At 40.7% G+C, this 19,012-nt stretch overlaps 1 long non-coding RNA gene across 1 annotated transcript; it reads left to right on the forward strand.

The window, feature by feature from the left end:
• The first annotated feature begins 17,098 nt into the window (after positions 1-17,098).
• Positions 17,099-17,732, forward strand: LOC124688924. The gene is made up of 4 exons (XR_006998671.1): positions 17,099-17,148; positions 17,260-17,379; positions 17,464-17,583; positions 17,673-17,732. It is a non-coding gene; the product is annotated as an uncharacterized LOC124688924 (long non-coding RNA).
• The last annotated feature ends 1,280 nt before the right edge of the window (positions 17,733-19,012 follow it).

Genomic DNA, 19,012 nt, shown 5'->3' on the forward strand with positions numbered 1-19,012 from the left:
GCTGGCTGTCTCGTGCCTCGTGCGATTGAATTAGTGGCGAAGGACGGAAAAAAATTTGAGGTAGGGCAAACTAAAAAAATAATGCAAGTACCAAAATAGTCGTAAGACATGAACGTTATATATGACTCTAACGAAATAATTTAGTACGATAAAAACAAAGACATATTTGATATACATAGAACCAAAAAACATAACAATGATGCCACCTCAATGCAAAAGCTTTACTTTTTTTTGTAAAAAAGAATAATTTTATCGATTAAGACTTTTAAATATCCATCGTGATCAATTAGGTCTTAATAATCGTTGTCGCCAAGAAACCCTTTCAATTCACCACCTCAATGAGGTGATAATGTCTTTGATGAAATCATGATGTGTCTTTCAAATATCAAGAAATCTCTAAATTTTCAATTTATACACGTGCATATACTAAGATTCATGATAAATCTCTACAATAGAAATATACTAAGATTCATGATAAATCTCTATAATAGAAATATAGAATCATTATTATTTACATTGAACCTAGAATATGAGTCTATGTTTCCGGTTCGTAGTCGATTTTACATAATGTTCACTAAAATACGCATAACTTTCTCATATGGAGTCTGTTTTCGACGCACAACCACTCAAAATATTCAAAAAAAAACATGTGTAACTAAATGTATTCACCAAAAATCAAGATAGGGCGGCTGCCCTGCCTTGCCCTAAGGGGAGCTTCGCCCCTGGATTGAATCACGAAGAGTCTCTGTGTGCGCGCATTGAGCTAGCGTTCCAAAGCAGCGAGACCCATGAAAGTTTCCTTCCTATTCTCTTTTTTTTCCTATGTAAGTACATCGGCCAATACAGGAATCTGGGGCCCCTAAAATCGTGGGGCCCTGTGCAGCTCGCACATGCGGCACATGCGGCCGCCCGGGCCTGGTAACTTTTTCTTGGAGCGGAATACGTATTTGCTTGGGAATTATATAACGGTACCGTATTTGATGTCACGAATAACGGTCAACTGAGTTGCGATTTGTAAACCATTCATGTGGACACATGGCTGGAGTGTGTCATGGAAATTGTATGTGTGGTTTTTTTTTTGCGGGGGAAATAATTCGAGATTTTATTACTCAGTTATAGAATTACAATCAGCTAGTTGTGACACACACTCTGGAGCAGAACGTACGCAACAAGCAGTACAATCTCCACCTCTACCCAAGTTTGCTAGGCTATGTGCAACTCTATTTCGATCACGATCTAATTTCACGAGTATAATTTCTCGAAGATTCATGAGACGTTTCAGTTCATCAAACAACTGACCATATACTGTTCTGTTGCATCCACTCTCCTTCAAAGCCGAAAGGACCACATCACAGTCCATTGTGCACGCAATTTAAGTTGGATTTTGGATAGTAAGAAATTACATAGGATTATCTTAAGCGCCCATCGAGTGCAAGATCAACGTCATGAGAGTGAGAGAGCTGTGGCTATGACACTATGTTGCACTCATTGGGTGAACAATAATGCGTTGTTAAGAGGGGGCTAGCTAGCACCCGGCCGGGCTACGCATGCACACAAGGCAAGCTCTCGGTCATTTAAACTTTAAATCCGTGCAGCTAGAAAATTTCGTTCAATCTCTCGTTTAGCTCCATGCAGATTGGAAATGAGTGAACAGAAAAACACAGTATTACGACCAACTACTATAAATTACAATAACTATAAGTTTGTGACTCTTAGTTTCAGCTTTAGATTAATGTTGTACATATAATATTTTCTTCTATCTACAATTCGAACTATACATTTAAAATTGTGACTCATTTAGGAGAATGGCTACTAGTTATTTTAATAAACTACAAATGCCTGCACCTTGTCCAGATTTATCAGCATTAAAGTCACTGTAGAATTGTTAGAGTCAATCGCAAAACCGGCAGGTGGATTGTCCATCTCCAATCTTATTCGTTATCTACCTTAAAACTGCAAATCTACGATGCGCTAATTGACATAAATTTCATAATATTTTCATGGATTATGACATGCATTAATTTATTTTTGAAGACTGAAAATTTTACTAAATCCCAAAAAATGGTTGACCCAATTCATCAAAGTTAAAATTAATGTTTCTAGTTATTTATATTGAACATTTTAACTTCTTGTTAACATGTTATACCACTAAACATGCATATATTAAATTTGATAAATGAATGATTGCACTGCTTCATTCTTTATTATAAATATATACTATTAAACATGATGTCCACTAATGAAAACCAATATATCATATTATTTCTTGTATGTTTCTTGTATTTATCATTACAAATATTTTCACATTAAATTGATATTCTATTTTTAAATAATAACTAATCATATATATTTTAAAATCACCAAATATAATGAATGAAATCAAATTTACATTCATCTCTAAATTAATGTGTCCCACCTAATGATATATAGCATTCTATATATGCCGGTATCCATAGTATTCTTACATATATTGGTATAATGTTTTAAAATACATGAGTAACCCCACATGAAAACATGAGTAACAATCTTGATGGATACTTCTAGAGTATAAGATTGTTAAGATTGTTGGCCGTAAGTAGGGAGTTTACTAGTTATAAGTTGTCAATATGTACACTTGCGGCTCTTGTATGAAAATGAAGTGAAGCTAACGTAAAATTTTACGAAGCTATTCTAGGTCGTCATTGTAAGAGCTTTCTTAAGTCTTAACAATGTAATTTCCAATATATTGGAAGGTCCAATGCCCTTACCCCGTTATGGCATGTGGGTATCCTCGAACCAGTTCCTATTGCCCTCTTTTAATTGGAAGTGCCTATTTCTTGGTAAGAAAAATCTTCCGTGTTATTATGGACTCAATAGTTGGCCAAATGTCGCATGTGTGTCATTATTATGTTAGACCACGTTGAATTACCAATGGAAGGTTTGTCGGGACAAGATAATGCGGAGGCAGATGCAAACATGGGAGGAACTTTTGCGTTGGTTGGGCTATGCAGTATGCAAGTGACACTAGCTGGAGGCTGATTGACGAGGATGTCGCAGCCGTACGGCGTCGCCACATCTGAAAATTGGTATGGAGTTGGCATCTGGCTAACAAAAACCAGGCTCGTGATCGATGAAACAAAACGTACGTGCATCTTCAGGAATCACCCGTGGGGCCGCACTATGTTCTGGACTTCCGCTGTGTACGTACCTCTGAACTTCCGCTGTGTAGGTACGCTCCAGCTGAAGCGGCTGCCGTCACGAAAGGCGAAACTCACCGCGCAGCACACGGCAACAACGTGCGGAAATCATAGTCCAAGACAACATCTGGAATCCTGAATCCGGTGCTGGTTGACAAAGCCGGCGGCGGCGACTTTTGCCGGGATCGCCACACGGCTTCACGTTTCCAGATACTACTACTGCCCTGAGCGCAGGCATATTCTCTGCCTGTGGAATTTGCATCTGGATATTCTGGGATCTCTGCCTCTGACGTGTGCCGATGGATGCAGAGGCGAGACCTGACTGACCGAACACCATCGAGAGCGACACAAGGCCATAGTTTTGGAACAACGAGAGGTGTGCATCCATGATTTCTAGAGTTGATTATTTTGGAAATGGAATCGTGGGTTGGACAAGGAGTATATACCAGTACTGAATATGCTTTTACGTGGGACCCGAGAGAAGGAAAATAATACGTATTCCTGCTAGTTGAATGCTAAAATGGTCCGCCTCCTCTCTGTCAGGCATCACGATTAGAAGAACGCAACGAAATGTCTCTTCAGACAAATACAGGGTTAATTATATTACACTGGCCGGTGCATTACTCTATCAGCTAGCTCAGTTTGGTCCAATAATCCATCCAGTTTAATTTTTCGGGTGATTACAGGTTGCAAATACCTCCATTCCATATAACAATACATATAAATTTAGCTAAAAATAAACATTCTGCAAGTTAGACTAAGTTTAGACACGAAAATACAAACGCTTGCAATATAAAATCTATATCAGTAGGTTCATCATAAGATGTGTTTCATTAGTATATTTATCAACTGTTATAAACATTATTGTTCTGTGTATATTTTTAGTCAAACATAGTATTAATAGACAATTATGCAGAGGAGAGAATCAGATAAGAGAATACGGTTAACAACCCGGTCGTCGGCCGATAATTCGAGGAAACAAATCTAGCATGTTGCTGTCGCGCGTGCTTATGTAGATACGTGTTGCCAAGTTAGCTAGCATAACACCGGCATGCTCCATGACGCCACCACAGCCGGATTTTATATATTTATTAGTGGATGCTTAGGCTCGACGCCGGTTATACTCAGTCTACGCTATATTTGTCGTGCAATACGTATGACACTTCTATTCAAATCCGCTGTCATGATCAGTAGAGCTGAGAATCATCTAGACAGGGCAGAAGCGGGGCAGTGATCATCTGTCTCGTCTCTGCCCCTGACTCCATTTTATATCCAAGTTTCGTCTTGAAACGAGAATAATCCAAGGAGAATATTTGATGGCTCATTGTCAAGTGAGAGGGCCATGCGTGTGCTGCACAACTTGTGTTGCTCTCATTGGAGGAGCGGCCGGGTTTAAGCGGCGGATAGCACGCCGCAGGGCCGGTCATGAGATTTCAGGGGTCCGGGGCGAAACGAAAATCTAGGGCCCTAGATCAAATAATTATTTATACACATATACATGAAATGAAACCAATTAACATTTAGAATCTACACAAGCAATATTGATATCAAATATTATACTTGTTATTTTAAGAATATCCAATATTTCTAGATATAAAGTCACTAATGAGATGGTATGTTAATAATTTACGTACTCCCTCTATTTAAAAAAATATCAAAAATTTATCTAAATTTGGATATATCTAAATTTTGATAACTCTTAGACAACCTTCCATGAGTAGAGGAAATAAAATACATGATATTGATAATAATTAGACAACCGTAGTGGTTGAGTTGGCTTTGAACAACTAATTATTAACATGTTGTCCCCTTATATTTTGGGCAACTATTTTATTCACGCGGATTTCCTGATCATTGGTTCATGTGGATGTTTCATGGATCGATAGTAAAATAATAAACGTTCTAGATAAAACTAAAAATACCACATAAATTATGTGTGTGTACAACATATATATGTCATGTTTACAGTTAAAATTAAAAAAGCGTATAACTTGTACTCCCTACGTCCATGTGATGGTACATGAGCCATATTCTTACCGTGCAAGAAAATGTAACGTTCCATTTTCTCGTTCTTTTGTAGGCCACATGCCATCATACTTATTTAAAAAAATCACGAGACAATATTAGTGTAATATGTACAAGTTTGATTTTAAAAATATATATTTAAAACATTAAGATATGACCTATGATTTAAAAAAAAATGAAATCAGGTCGACCTAGGTCCATGTTCCCATGTGTATTATTTGCCTTCTTCACTCAATCAATTAATTAATTAACTACTTGCTTGTCGCACTCCTTAAATCAAGATCAAGCACAGTTGTTGCCATGATTTCCTCCGTCCTAAATTAGTTGATTTAGATTTATCTAAGTACACATGTATAAAGATTAAAAACATGTTTTAATGTATAGGTAAATGTGAATCTAGACAACCCACATCAACGTCTCTTCGAGTATATGCGCATAAGCGCATTTACATAAATATAAGTCAACTAATTTGAGACGAAGGCATCAAAATAAGTTCGTGTGCATGAACCTCCCGTTCCACTGTGAAGTCTCGTCCTAGACCGCTGGTACCCGAGCGACCCCATCGAAGTGACGCATACGAACAGTACTCGCGGAAACGCACAACCGACGACTGTAGATGAATGAAACAGTAGGAATGTTGTACTACATATTCCAGTTGAGCTTGAGCCGACCGCCCACCCACTGAGACCTTGTGGCTTTTGGAATTCAACGGGCCAACCTTCTGTTGCACCGTTGAACATAGGCCCAGCCGCCCAGGAATGTACGTGCCAGCTTTGCAAAATCGTGCGCGCTATCACAATCGCACACACATTTCAGCATGCGGCTGATCGACGGATACGGCAACAACCATGTGCCGGGACGTTGCCGATCTAGTGTTTTGTTCGGCTGACCGCGCGTGAGCAGCAGGTTGCTTTGCGTGACACGAAATCATAGTCCGGCAAAGTCCATCTTCTCAAAATCCTCAAATCTCAGCTTCTAACCCTATGGCTAGCTTCTCAAAATGGATATGATGAGCTCGAAATGTTCGGTGCAGCTTCTTGGGCCAAAAGCCTAAAAGCAAAGAGATTTGGCTCAGGTGCAGATGAAGAATCTCATCCCACTTGTCGTAAGTGTGGTCATCTGTTAGGCTGGTTACTAGATTAATTTATAAGCTTAAATAAGTTTGGGAGATGAGCTTCTTGGAGAACCCAAGGAGGGTAGTAGCTTATGGAAGAAGCCATTCTATTAGCCGAAAAAGTGGGCCTAATACAAGCTCTCTTTGGAGTACACATATGCACACACATTTATTCATGTTTATCTGAACACCCCTATATATGAACACAACTAGTACAAGATCAAAGAAGCAGGGGTATGTTTTTCCTCATCGATAGACCTCGAGCCTCGTACATAACGTGGCAATAATGTACATAGATATCTACGCAGCCTACTCACATGATTCACCTCTCTTAGAGTAATTCCAATAGTGTAGCCAGCTGTTGGTTATAAGTCAAGTGACATGTCATCTATAGCCAACTTAGAGTCAACATATACAATAGTAAGCTATAAAAATGTAGTACTTTATTAATGTATGGTCCACCTTTCACTCTCACAAACTGCCTAGGAGCACGTGCTAGAGCTGGCTCTTGCATGAGAGCCCACTCTTCTTCTCTCTCCTCCTCTCTCTCTTCCAACTAAGCAATAATATACTATTTTAATCCTTATAGCCAGCTGATTAGGACTTATTGTACTTGCTCTTAGCCATCACACATGGGGCTGATGTTGGGAAAAACCCCACAACACCCTTCTTCCTTAATCTTCTTTTGTACTAGCCATTAAGAGAATTATTTATGTATACTGAATCTGGGCATACGTTGATCAATTTAGACCTGTGTAGTTTCTTGGCTTCACTCGGGACATACGAATTCAGTGTGTTACTTATGTGTCCATTGATAATCTCGATTCTAATAAACATCGATCAACCACAGCATAGAATATTACTTATGTGTTCATTTTAGTTTTCATACAATGTAAACTTATGTGTTAATTTTAGTTTTCATAAAATGTAAATTTTATAAAATATACATATTTTTTTGTAATCAAAATTATGTGAGTTGATTCTTATTTATGCATTGGATCTCAAGTTTATTAATTCAAGTTCACTAGATATGAGAAAAAGGGTGAACGAAATGTCTTTCCTGATCAATGTTTGTCCCGTAAATGAATGGTAGCGTTCATGCATGTGTTATAGTCAATTTTAATAAGTATGACACATATATTAGCATGTAGTTCTCAAACTAATGTACATGTACATCTGCACATATTTCCATAGTATATAGTGTATGATTGTCTATCTTATGTGCAAATAGAAAATTCTATAGCGCACAAGTTTCTAAAAAGGGACTTGTCGCCCAATCTTCGGTGTTGCTCACTTATGATTTTTTTCATCGTCATATATGTCTTTCATGTTCTCGCGGGTTAAACATAAATCGCTAGCTATCCAACAATAGTTTTTGTTTTTGTTTTTGAGAAACCGATTTATTTATTTTGTATATGGGTTGTGTTAACGGGTAAATAATAGAAGTACGGGCTTCATAAGGTTAGAGAAACCTTGCTCCTAAATTCGGACTTTATTGATATGAAGATCACAAGTACAAGGTTACAAGTATCATGGCGAGTTATCCAAGTAACTCGACGATATGAAAAATGTTGGGTGTAAGGCAATATGGTGTACTGCGATGATGGATAGATTTGTCATGGCGAAGTTTAGATTCCTTTCGGGGTATTTCTTTCCGTCGTGGAATTCTTCTTTATATAGGCGTAGCTTTTAAAAAATCTCACCTCGAAAAATTGAAAAATCTAGCATGTGCTATACAAAAATAACAAAATATGTTATCTAAAATAGTTAACTGTGCAATAATGAACCTCCAAAATTTATCAAATTCTTTTTTATGATCAGAATATAAATTATTTTAAACTAAAATTTTATATGTTGGTACAGCACATAATTATCTATAGCTAGACAAAAATAAAGTATGCGGTCGTGTTGGCCTCTCGGTTCCAGGTTCGGCTCAAGCAATACTAGTAACACGTTTGAATAAGGGAGATAAATGAGTTTTCTAGGTGAGACCATGGAATAAATACAGGTTGTTTCAGTACCATCGCAACATAGGAGTACTTGCAGCATAAACTTTGACGAGCAACCTTCAACAGTGCGTCAATTGAAAAAGTTTTCCCTCTCTCTGTGAAACATGGTAGGTTACACTATGGGGATAGTTCATTGCACTAGGAGATTTGCAGATGTGACAGGACATTATACTTTGCCTAGCTACGGGGGGAGTGAATCTATATGCTTAATTGAACGGCTGGGAGAAGGGGGCACTACCCACCGGTGATAACACCATATTTACCTTCCACGTTACTTGATTGGTTTTTGCAATTATTAGGTTGATCCATGTCTATTACACTTACCAAAATTAAACTCATAGTGCTGATAAATATTAGGATATAATTTTAATTTTTAGAAAATATAAATTTTATTTTTAGTAAATTTTATAAAATATACATTTTTTGCAATCAAAATTTATGTGAGTTGATTCTTATTTATGCACCGGATCTGAAGTTCATTAATTCATGTTTGCTACATATGAGAAAAAAGGGTGAAAGATAATGTCTTTGCGGATCAACTTTTGTCCCGTAAATGAATGGCATCGTTCATGTATTTGTTATAGTCAATTTTAATATGTATGAATGTACGATACATATATTAGCATGTAGTTCTCAAGCTAATGTATATGTACATCTACACATATTTCCATAGTATATAGTGTATGATTGTCTATCTTATCTGCAAATAGAAAATTCTAGAGCACACAAGTTTCTAAAAAGGACTTGTCGCGCAATCTTCGGTGTTGCTCACTTATTGATTTTTTCATCGTCATATATGTCTTTCACTTTCTCGTGGGTTAAACATAAATTGCTAGCTATCCAACAATTGTTTTTAGTTTTTGAGAACCAGTTTATTGCTTTTGTATATGGGCTGTGTTGACGGGTAAATAATAGAAGTACGGGCTTCATAAGATTAGAGAAACCTTGCTCCTAACTTGGCACTTAATTGATATGAAGATCACAAGTACAAGGTTACAAGGATCACGACGAGTTATCCAACGAACTCGACGAGATGAGAAATCTTGGGTGTAAGGCAATATGGTGTACTGCGATGATGGATAGGTTTATCACATGTCAATGTTTTGATTGTTTTCGGGATATCCTTTTATGTAGTAGCATTCTTCTTTATATAGGTGTAGCTTTTGAGAGTCCACCTGATGCACGTTGAGAAATTCATGTCTTGTACGAATAAGCCTTGGTGTAATCTCCCACATCTTTTCGGCAGGCGTGCGGCATGGACCATTTGGCTCCCAGTGGGCCTAAGGGAGTTGCATGTGTGGCTCCTCTCCATTAATGAGGTAGAAACTGAATCTTTATAGGACAAATATGTTAGATTGAACTAATATGTTACAACAAAATTATATTTGTAGCATCTTCTCTGTACAAATTATTTACACAAGATTTTGACATATAGGATATATCTAGAACTTTTTTTTTTACGATGTATGCCTCTAGGCATACGAACATACTGAAGTCACGCATATGAACAGTCCTCGCTCAAACGCATGACCGACGATCGTACAAACCGTACAAAGGTGGTGAGCTCCAAGCCCCCCCCCCCCCCGCGGAGACCTCGTTGCTTTTCGAACTCGCCGGCAAGGCGAACACAAGTTCAGGCATGTAGGTGCCGCGCGCGCGTGCACGTTATCGCAATCGCACGCATTGCTGAGCACGCGGCGCACCAAACTTGTGTGGGAATGACGACAGGTTACCGCAGTCGCGAAACCATAGTTTAGAGCATCTCCAGCCGTTTGAGGCCCCCGCGCAAAAATCCGGATATAAAGAACGCCGGATTGGATGTAAAAAGGGTGTGGGGGCCAATATTTTCCCAGTCGCACCCCCGACATTCGCCCATCAGCGGCGATAGTTTTAAAAAATCGTCTTCCCGCTACACAAAAGCATCGCCAAAGTCCGGCGATCGGATAAGCCACATTCCAGCGATCGAAACATAAACTAGAGAATTACAGGCTCATCGGCGGACCCGTCCTGAGCCTCATGTGGCGCGGCATCGGGCGGCGAAGCATCGGCGTCTGCAGTTATCGCAGCGGAGGGAGTTGACGTCGAAGCGCAGGACGAAGCAGCCGACGGGGGACGGAGGATTTCTTGGCGATGGGCGTCGTACCAAACCCTCGTCTCCTCGTCCATGTTGGCGTCGTTGCCACCGATCAGAAACGCTAGGTCGGTGTTCCTCTTCTTCGCCGCGGAGGTTTCCTTGAGCAAGGCAATCCAGACGCCCTGGTTGGCGAGTATCTCCTTCCACCACATGTCGTGCTTGTCTTCCCTCCCGGTGGCGCGCGCCCTCGCGTCAGCCCAGCACTTGTCGAAGGACGCATGCAACGTGTCGGCTGGATGGCCGGCCTTCTTCTGTTTTTTTAGCTTCTTCTGGCCGAGCTCGGGGCGGCCCGCCGACGCGGCAGGGGCTGGATCGTCGGGGTTGTACTGCTCGCCCTTGTTATTGGTGAGATTCTTGCGTACCTCCTTCCACTTCTCGCACTCCTCGAAGCAGGCGAAGACGTTGAGGTACTTGAACATCTGGCCGTCGTTATCGTTCGCGTAGATGATGAACGACCGCTGCACCTGAAACAATTCAAGATTAAACCTTGGCGATGTAGAGTCAACGGAGGAGCCACGGCAAGTGAGCATACCTTGGCTTCAAAGTCCTCGCCGCTCACCGGCCGTTTGTCGATCTCCTCCTGTATGCCGTCGCCTCTCATTGCGCGTTTGTCAAGCCCGACGGCCTCTCTTTAGATCTCTAGTAATCGCACACATTTTGGAGGGAAAACGAAATAAATGGATGGAACAAGCCGTTCTGTCGCCGACAACACGGGCCCGCTCGACGCTTCAACCATTTTTTTCGTTCGGAGTCCCCGACCGGGCAGCGGCTGAACCGAATAACACCGTCCGGATGTAAAAAACGGCTGCCGGAACTTCGTCGGGGAGACTGCTGAAGATGCTCTTAGCAACAGCGAAATGGTGTTGTGGTCCGTGGTTGTGCCGCTTAACTTTTTCTTGGACTACCTACGTGAGGACCGTCGATCGATTCTGCAGTGCGTTGGCCTGATCACGCGACGAAGCAAACGCCGACGTGCTCTGTGGAATCTATGCTCTCCACTCTCCAGAACTGTGGAAGCCATGTTCAATTGCTCATGTCATGGATCACACGAGCGCTCCAGCTGCCTTGTTAAGCACAGAGGAAAAACCGGAAGAAACCCCCAGACGAAAGAAACCGAAAAAAGGAAAGGAAAACGCTTTCCATCCGGTGACCGATCGCTCGCCAGCGATCGGTAGTCATCCCTCGCTCCCGCGCGGTCTTATGTGGGCCTGGTTTTTCGGCCCAAACTGGAGTGTTGCTTTTTTTTTTTAAGAATTGTACCGTGTTGTTTCCAGATTTGTAACAATTAGATAAAAAAATTATTGTAAACTCACATGACATAATTTGTAAGATTTTTCTAAGTGATATGTTACGAAAATGTGTGTTTCTTGATACGTTGTAAACGGATGACTTTTTTGTTGTAATTATTTGTGATTTTTGGTGTAATTGTTTTAGTCATGGACACTTTTTTCGTAGAGATGTTGTATATGTTCGTTAGTTTTGTAACAAATGCGTATAAAAGTTATAGAGAAAGCATATCAGATATTGTAATGTTTAGTTGTAAATTATTTCTTAACAACTTTTGAATTATTTGCAAAAATATATTTTTTAGTTGTAAATAGTCTGTGGTTTTTGTGGATGATGTTTGCGACTTTTGTTGTAAACACCCACATTATTTGTGGCATGTGTTGCTAATTATTGTTGTAAATATTTTACTAGTTTGTTCTAAAGATATTTTTGGAATGAAAGCAGACTTTTATTGTAAACATTCAAATAAAATAATGTTGGTTTTTGTTATTAATTATTGTTGTAAGTATGTTTCCGATTTGTTGTAAAGATATTATTGCATGGAAACTGACTATTATTGTAAACACCCAAATAAAAAATATTGTTTTTGTTGTTAATTATTATTGTAAATATATTGATAATTTGTTGTACATATATGTGAAGATTTACTGTGAAAATTTTGTTGTAATACTTTTTATTTTTTGTACACAAAGCGGCGGGTTATTGTTGCTATACTAAACAACGGGTTTTGTTGTAAATATCTGAAAGTTTGGGGGCAAAGGGAAACACGTGCGATTTAACTGATAGGTTTAGGACCGTGGGTTGATTTTCCAAAAACCAGGGCAAAATGCAAAAATCGAAATGCTGCTAATTCTGGAGGCCGGATTACGATCGAACGGCGTTGATACGACCGATCCCCGCGCGCGGATCGGCCGACCGACGGCCAGCGCGCTCCAAAAGGAAAACAGCAAAAAAGGCCAAGTCTAGCTAGCGCCCGCATCGGGTGGTGAATAGGGTTCACCGCTTTACATCGCAATTGCTTGAAGCGAACACTGGATCGTGTTCTCTCATTTTTTCGGAGGTGCTCATAGGGGTAGGGTATGCGTGTGTGCGTTCATAGGGGTGAGTGTATGCGCGTGTATGTTAGCGCCTGCGTTTGTACTGTGTTTCTCAAAAAAAAAAAAAGATCACATCCAAAAAAACAAGAAAATCAATATCAGCTCTCGAGAAAAAAAGAGAATTCCCATGTCAGCTTCAGACAATTGCGGAACTGGTGGGCTGAAACAGAACGTTTACAGCGTGTTTGGTTGGGGGGAATTGAAGTTAAGGAATGGGAATTGGAGGGTTGTGGGAGTTAACAGCCCTTGTATGGTTAGAGGGAATGGGAGTTATCGAGGGAAGGGTCATGGGAATTGAGGAGGCCAACTCCCCCGTATTTCTTCCCTGGGGGGAGGTGGTAATTGAGGCGAGATTGGGAGTTCGCTTTTTTTTTCCTCTCCGTATCTCCCGCGATGGAAGGCAGCAAAAAACCCCGCGAAAATCTTCGCTACTTCGCGGGAAAATCCTGTACGTAAGAGCCCCAACCGCGTCCTATTTTTCTCGTGAATTCGCCAGACCTAACGACCTCCCGATCTGCGCAGAGGAGACGCCAGGTCCAAACAGCGCCAAGGTACGTTGTTCATCCTCTTGCAATCTCAATTTCTCGGAAAATTCCATGCAAATCAGTTGATCTAGTGGCCGATTTTACTCCTTCTGCACTGATCTAGCTATGTCTGATGCGAAGATACTCTGATGCTTTGTAGCTATTGCCTTCACATATCGATCTAGATCTGTTCCCCTTTCAATTTCCCTTTGCTTCCTTCACAAACTCACACTTCAGAGATCGATGGTGTCCCTAATTTCTGTCTTTTCTTTATAGATCACAAGCAAGAGGCACGAAAGGCCAGAGGTGTGTAGCGATGCACTGTTTTTTTTTCCTCCCTTTGTTTTCTAAAAAATTGTGTGCCTCTCTCGCTTTGGTATCTGTTTCCCTTTTGGCACATAGTTCTGAGACATAGATCTGAATAAGTAGTGGATGATCTCTTGTATAAATTTATTAGTTATAGAAATTGTAGTATTAGGCTGCAAATGTTGAATTGCTCTGGTTTGCTGCTGCGCCCAGTACTGCTTGTTGACTGCACATAGGTGACTGCATATATAGAGAACCAGCTGTCTGTTACTTGCTTCCATATTGCATCAGATTGTTTTTTACAAATAGATTGATCAGATTACGATCTCCTTTGAGAATATGTTGACACACTTTAAACAAGCAGCTAGCTGGCATGTACATTTTGTTCGACATGTATTTTGTATATCAATAAATCATGGTAGTGCAGGTCTGCTCATAACAAGGATAATTATTTCTATAATAAATATTGCATTTGATTCATGTATCTAAGTGAGTATATATACAGCATGGAGGGCGACTTAATGAATATCAAAATGCATCACGGAGGTTCTTTTTCAATGGAAGGTCCACTTACTTATGATGGAGGCGAAGTATCTATTTTTCGAGACTGTGATAGTGAGCGCGTATCATACTTTCGGCTAGTTCGCATGGCTAAAGACGTAGGTTTCCAGGATGGTGATGAGTTATACTATACCATCCCTGAGTGTAGCCTTGATGTCGGAATTGATCTACTTCATGATGATAATTCTGTTCTTAAGATGTTGAACTTCGCAAAGAAAAACAACTTTGCTGAGATATATATTAAGCATAAAGGTCATCAAAGCATTCCTGTTAATCAAGGATCTGGTCGAGGCAACAAGGAGAAAATGGCAGAGGAGGTACTTTACTTGAAATTGTTCTTTTGTACCCAGATGATGAAGCAGCTGAGTTAGGACTTGTAAGTGTATCTAATACACTTGCAAAGTTCTTAGAAGCGGAGCAGGAGAATGCAAAAACCATGAGTGGTTTACAGAAGGCATTGTTTCATGAAGCCGAAGTTCATGAGCAAACGTCAGCCAACAGAACCAAGTTACTTGATGTTCTGCAGAATCTGAAAGGATCTCACAGACGACGAAGTCGTCATGGCTGTTCGTGTCATTGGTCGTGACGCTGGACAAACAGAACTTTTCTTAAAGATGCGTGAGAAGTACCAAGTGGTGTTTGTTCGTCAGGAGCTCGAGGCGGCAAAGAAATAAATTATTCATGATTAGATTTAGAATACTTCACTATTGTTTGTTTGCTTATTTTAATTCTACAATGGTACTAGTTTTGTGCTTTTTAGAACTCATCAATGGAGGTTATTTTCATATGTTGATCGAGTGTATTGTTCTCCTGTTATGTCTTATTTTGTCTCATTTCTATCTGCCCAGGATTGTACCGTGGTCAATTTATTGTGGTATGACAACATGTCGGTTTATTTTGCTGTATGAACTTTTCTTATTTTTCTTTGAGATCAACTTTTCTTGTTGGCAACACCAAATGTTGCTGAGTGGTCACAGGTTTCATGTGTCTTGATTTAATGGGTTAGTATACTGTCTCTTCACTTGTTTGATTGACCGAGAGGCTTGCAAAAATTGAGTTTGCTACATTCTGCACTTTTAATTTCTGATACTACACTTTGCTCTGTGGCTGCTGCAGTGTCGGTTGGGCAAAAGAGAAAGAAATCAATCTGATGGGTCCATACAACAGAAGAGAAAAACGATTGGGCAAATCCCCATACAATTCCCATCAAATAACAAACAGTGGAATGGGAGTAAATGACAACTTCCTGCCCAGTACCCATCCGAACTCCCTGCCTCTAACTCCCATTCCCTTGCCCTCCATTTACCAAACACGCCTGCTAACTAACCGCCAGGCCCGAATTCCACGGCGCGCCAAATCTGCCGCTTGATACCAAATACAATACCTGACGCGGCCGTGCAGTTCTCCTTCTTCATCCTCCGCTTCTCCTCTTCTCCTCCCAGAAAATTACGGAGAATCAAATGCCGCTCCTATCTCGCCCGGCGACTCGTCGGAGGTTTTGTCATGCAGCCCCCGCGACCCATCCTCGCGAGCTCGCCGACGCGGCGCAGCCCCGGCCCGCTGACTCCGCCAGACGCGAAACGTCGCCACTCCTTCTCGCGCTCGCGCGACGGCCCTCGAATCTTGCTTCTCGCCCGGTGATCCTGTTCCAGGTACCGACGGCTCCTTCCATTCCATCACGCCGCGCGCGCGCGAGGCTTGCTCGGTGTTTGACTGCGTGTCACTGTTCGCTCGTCACGTCCCGCCAAGTGTTTGCGTGTTTGCCGCTGTGGCTTCTTATTCGGTTCGATCACTCAATCTGTGTGTCATCACCCGTCATGCCATCAGGGACGGGGAAGGCGCGCGACGCCCGTGTGGGGATTTGTTCCAGGCTCGACGTCCACGAAACGGAGATCAGGTCTGAAATGGTAACCTGACAATGTCAAATCTGCATTTGCAAGCTCGTCTAGCCAGGCCGACAAGGGGGTTCTGAATTTCGTGTGTCTGCTGTTGCAGGTAACCGACCTGGCTCTGGCTGGTGAACAGTCCAAGGGTGGCATATCTGGGAGCTCTTCGGCGAGGCCCATCGGAGTAAGTAATTAGCTAATCTCTCCTTGTTTTTAATCAAATTTAGTGTCATGTCTGGGCTACAAGCTCACGATACTGCCTGTTACGACTCAATGTGTTTTGGTTTGTGCTATGATGTGTCGATCAATTTTAGTAACAGTGGTGTATTCCCATAGCTTTGTTCTTCAGTAATGACGAGTTGGGGTATCTGTATTGGTGGCTTGTGTCTTGCACATGTCCTGTATCTTCACAAACAGTGGCTTGCAGGCTGTGCCCATGGAGGAGCTGAAGAAATTGCAAGATGAAAATAAGCAATTCTGTTGGAAAGGCAAGCGGTGAAAAACCCTATGTTGGCAAAAAGAGAATGAAGAAACTATTGTAGGAACTGGAATGTCTGGCCTAAAAAGGGAACCTGAAAGTGAAATTGCATGATTTTAGCACTTCAATTCTGATTGGTATTGCTATATTTAGATGAAAAAAATATAGCGCACTACCTAAAATGGTATCCCATTCGCCTTTCTCTTCCCTTTATATATTTGTTGCTCTCATCATCTCTTGGGACCCCTTTGCATGGTCATCATAAATGACTGTGGTCGACATTATCTTCTGCATCACTACTCCATACGACCATCAATACAACCGATGCAATCAAAACTTATGTCGCATCGGCAGTAGCTACATCAACATGGCATCTGTCTTAAGCTCTAGATGTCCTCTACTAAACCGCTTTTGATGACCTACTAGATGATACATTTCCAGGGAGGGATTGTTTACTCAAATAGAGTTGCGTTGATGGCCTCAATCCATTCGAGGGGTGTGCTTATCCAAGGTTTGGGACATGGATTGGAAGTAACATTAATTACGCATAGGTAATCATTCTTGTTTAGCTTTCTACATGAATTTCATTGTTGCAGGCTAAGAAGTCTCCAATCACAGCTAGGAATTGTTTGTTTCTTACATGCACTTACTTTGCTATCCAGAGAGAAGGTATTGGTTGCTTCGCATGGTTTGGCTGGCGAACTTTGGGATCCATCCATAGACATTTATCTTCCTCGGCGGTATTCTCTTAATGATATTGAAGGGAAATCACTTTGCAAAAGGTACTTCAGCAATGCCTTGGATTCCATAGTTGTTCGTCTGATGTGGTATGTAACTCACCGCTTTGCAATGAATCCATTTTTTAGCTGTTTCAGTGAAATCTCACGAAGCACAAGCCATTTTTAGGTAGGATGTATCCGGAAGTTGATTCAGTTATTGACAATCTTAAGAAAGCAGTTCATATTGCTCAGGGCAGAGGATCCCAGGTTTGTGTTATTAACCTGCACTTGCATTCTGTATGACCTTAACAGTCAGGTCTTCTATTAGCATATTTACCAGAGCTTATCCTCTACAGGTAATGGGAAACAATGTGTCTGCCGTGAACTCAACTGTGCGCACATCGAATGAATTATAGGTAAAAACATGTTATGTCTAACATAAGAAACTTGTTTAAGATTGACATCTCATGTCATACAATATATATAGGATCATTCAATTTATTTATCATTTGGTCCAGTCTACCAAGTAGGGAGAGGGAATAGCATTTATCGATACATACGGTGAGGCACTGGCACATTTAACATTTGCAGATTCTGATATCATATTTGTTCTACCTTTGATGATACAGTGCTGCAAATGGCGGTATGCAAAACAAGTTTGTTTTCCAGTTTCTGTTAGCAAGCTAAGGCTCAATTCATAAGTGTGCCCGGGATTCAGAAAAGTCAGTATCAAACGATTGTGATAGAACAAGGGAATAATCAAAACAGTCTATAGCTGTTTCAGTATCTTCACCTGCTTAGGTAGATCAAAATGATATATGCGCACCATGACCAGCACTCTCTCATACATTTAAGATGGCATACTCATATGTAATATCAATTGATAAACATATCATCGATGGCCATTATTTTTATGTGCATACAGTGGTTTATTCCGCTTCTGCTAATATGCTCTTTGTGCATATTATAATCATCTTACATAAAACACAATGTTGCTGTCATATGTTTCCACCCACCGCTATGTCTCTTTGCAGGCATATGAAGGCAATAAAGTATGGATCTGCCCCCCAATACAGATAAATTTTCCCAGTGATGGTTACAGGTAACAGCTAACAACCACACAATATTTACTTGGGCAGTTCCCTCCCTCCCTTGGATATAATTTACATGAAATGGTTTATGTGTCAATAGGAAGTCAAAAGGGCATGGCTACAACAGAAGGTCATTTTATGGATCAATGTAAGCTTTTACATCAGTTGATTAGCATTTATATGTTGTAACATATGGTTTAGAGCTTTAATTTACTTGTGACCAGAAAATCTGGCCGTCATGCACTACCAAAACTAGCAATGTCTCAGTACATCATCTCTACATTTTGAGCGATGTCTTTTTCTCAAGCTCTTGATGGCATCGTAAGTTCACAATCTCCTTGGCACTAGCTCTTTTTTAGAGAACATGGCACTAGCTCTCATGTCACAGTATTGTAAGTTTCTGATTTATGTACAACTAATCATCTCTGGATAAATCAATTAAGGGAAGTTTTGAACCATCAGTGTAAACCAAGTTTGCAGTTAATCAGTCAGAAACCGAAATCTATCCGAATAAGCTATACTCTGAACATTGTTGCTTTGAACATAGCTAACATAAATTTCTCTCCATTATGCAGAAGAATGACCGTTCTTGGTGGGATTTGCGC

The sequence above is a fragment of the Lolium rigidum genome, chromosome 2 (assembly GCF_022539505.1).
Source record: "Lolium rigidum isolate FL_2022 chromosome 2, APGP_CSIRO_Lrig_0.1, whole genome shotgun sequence".
Classification (NCBI taxonomy): Eukaryota; Viridiplantae; Streptophyta; class Magnoliopsida; order Poales; family Poaceae; genus Lolium; species Lolium rigidum.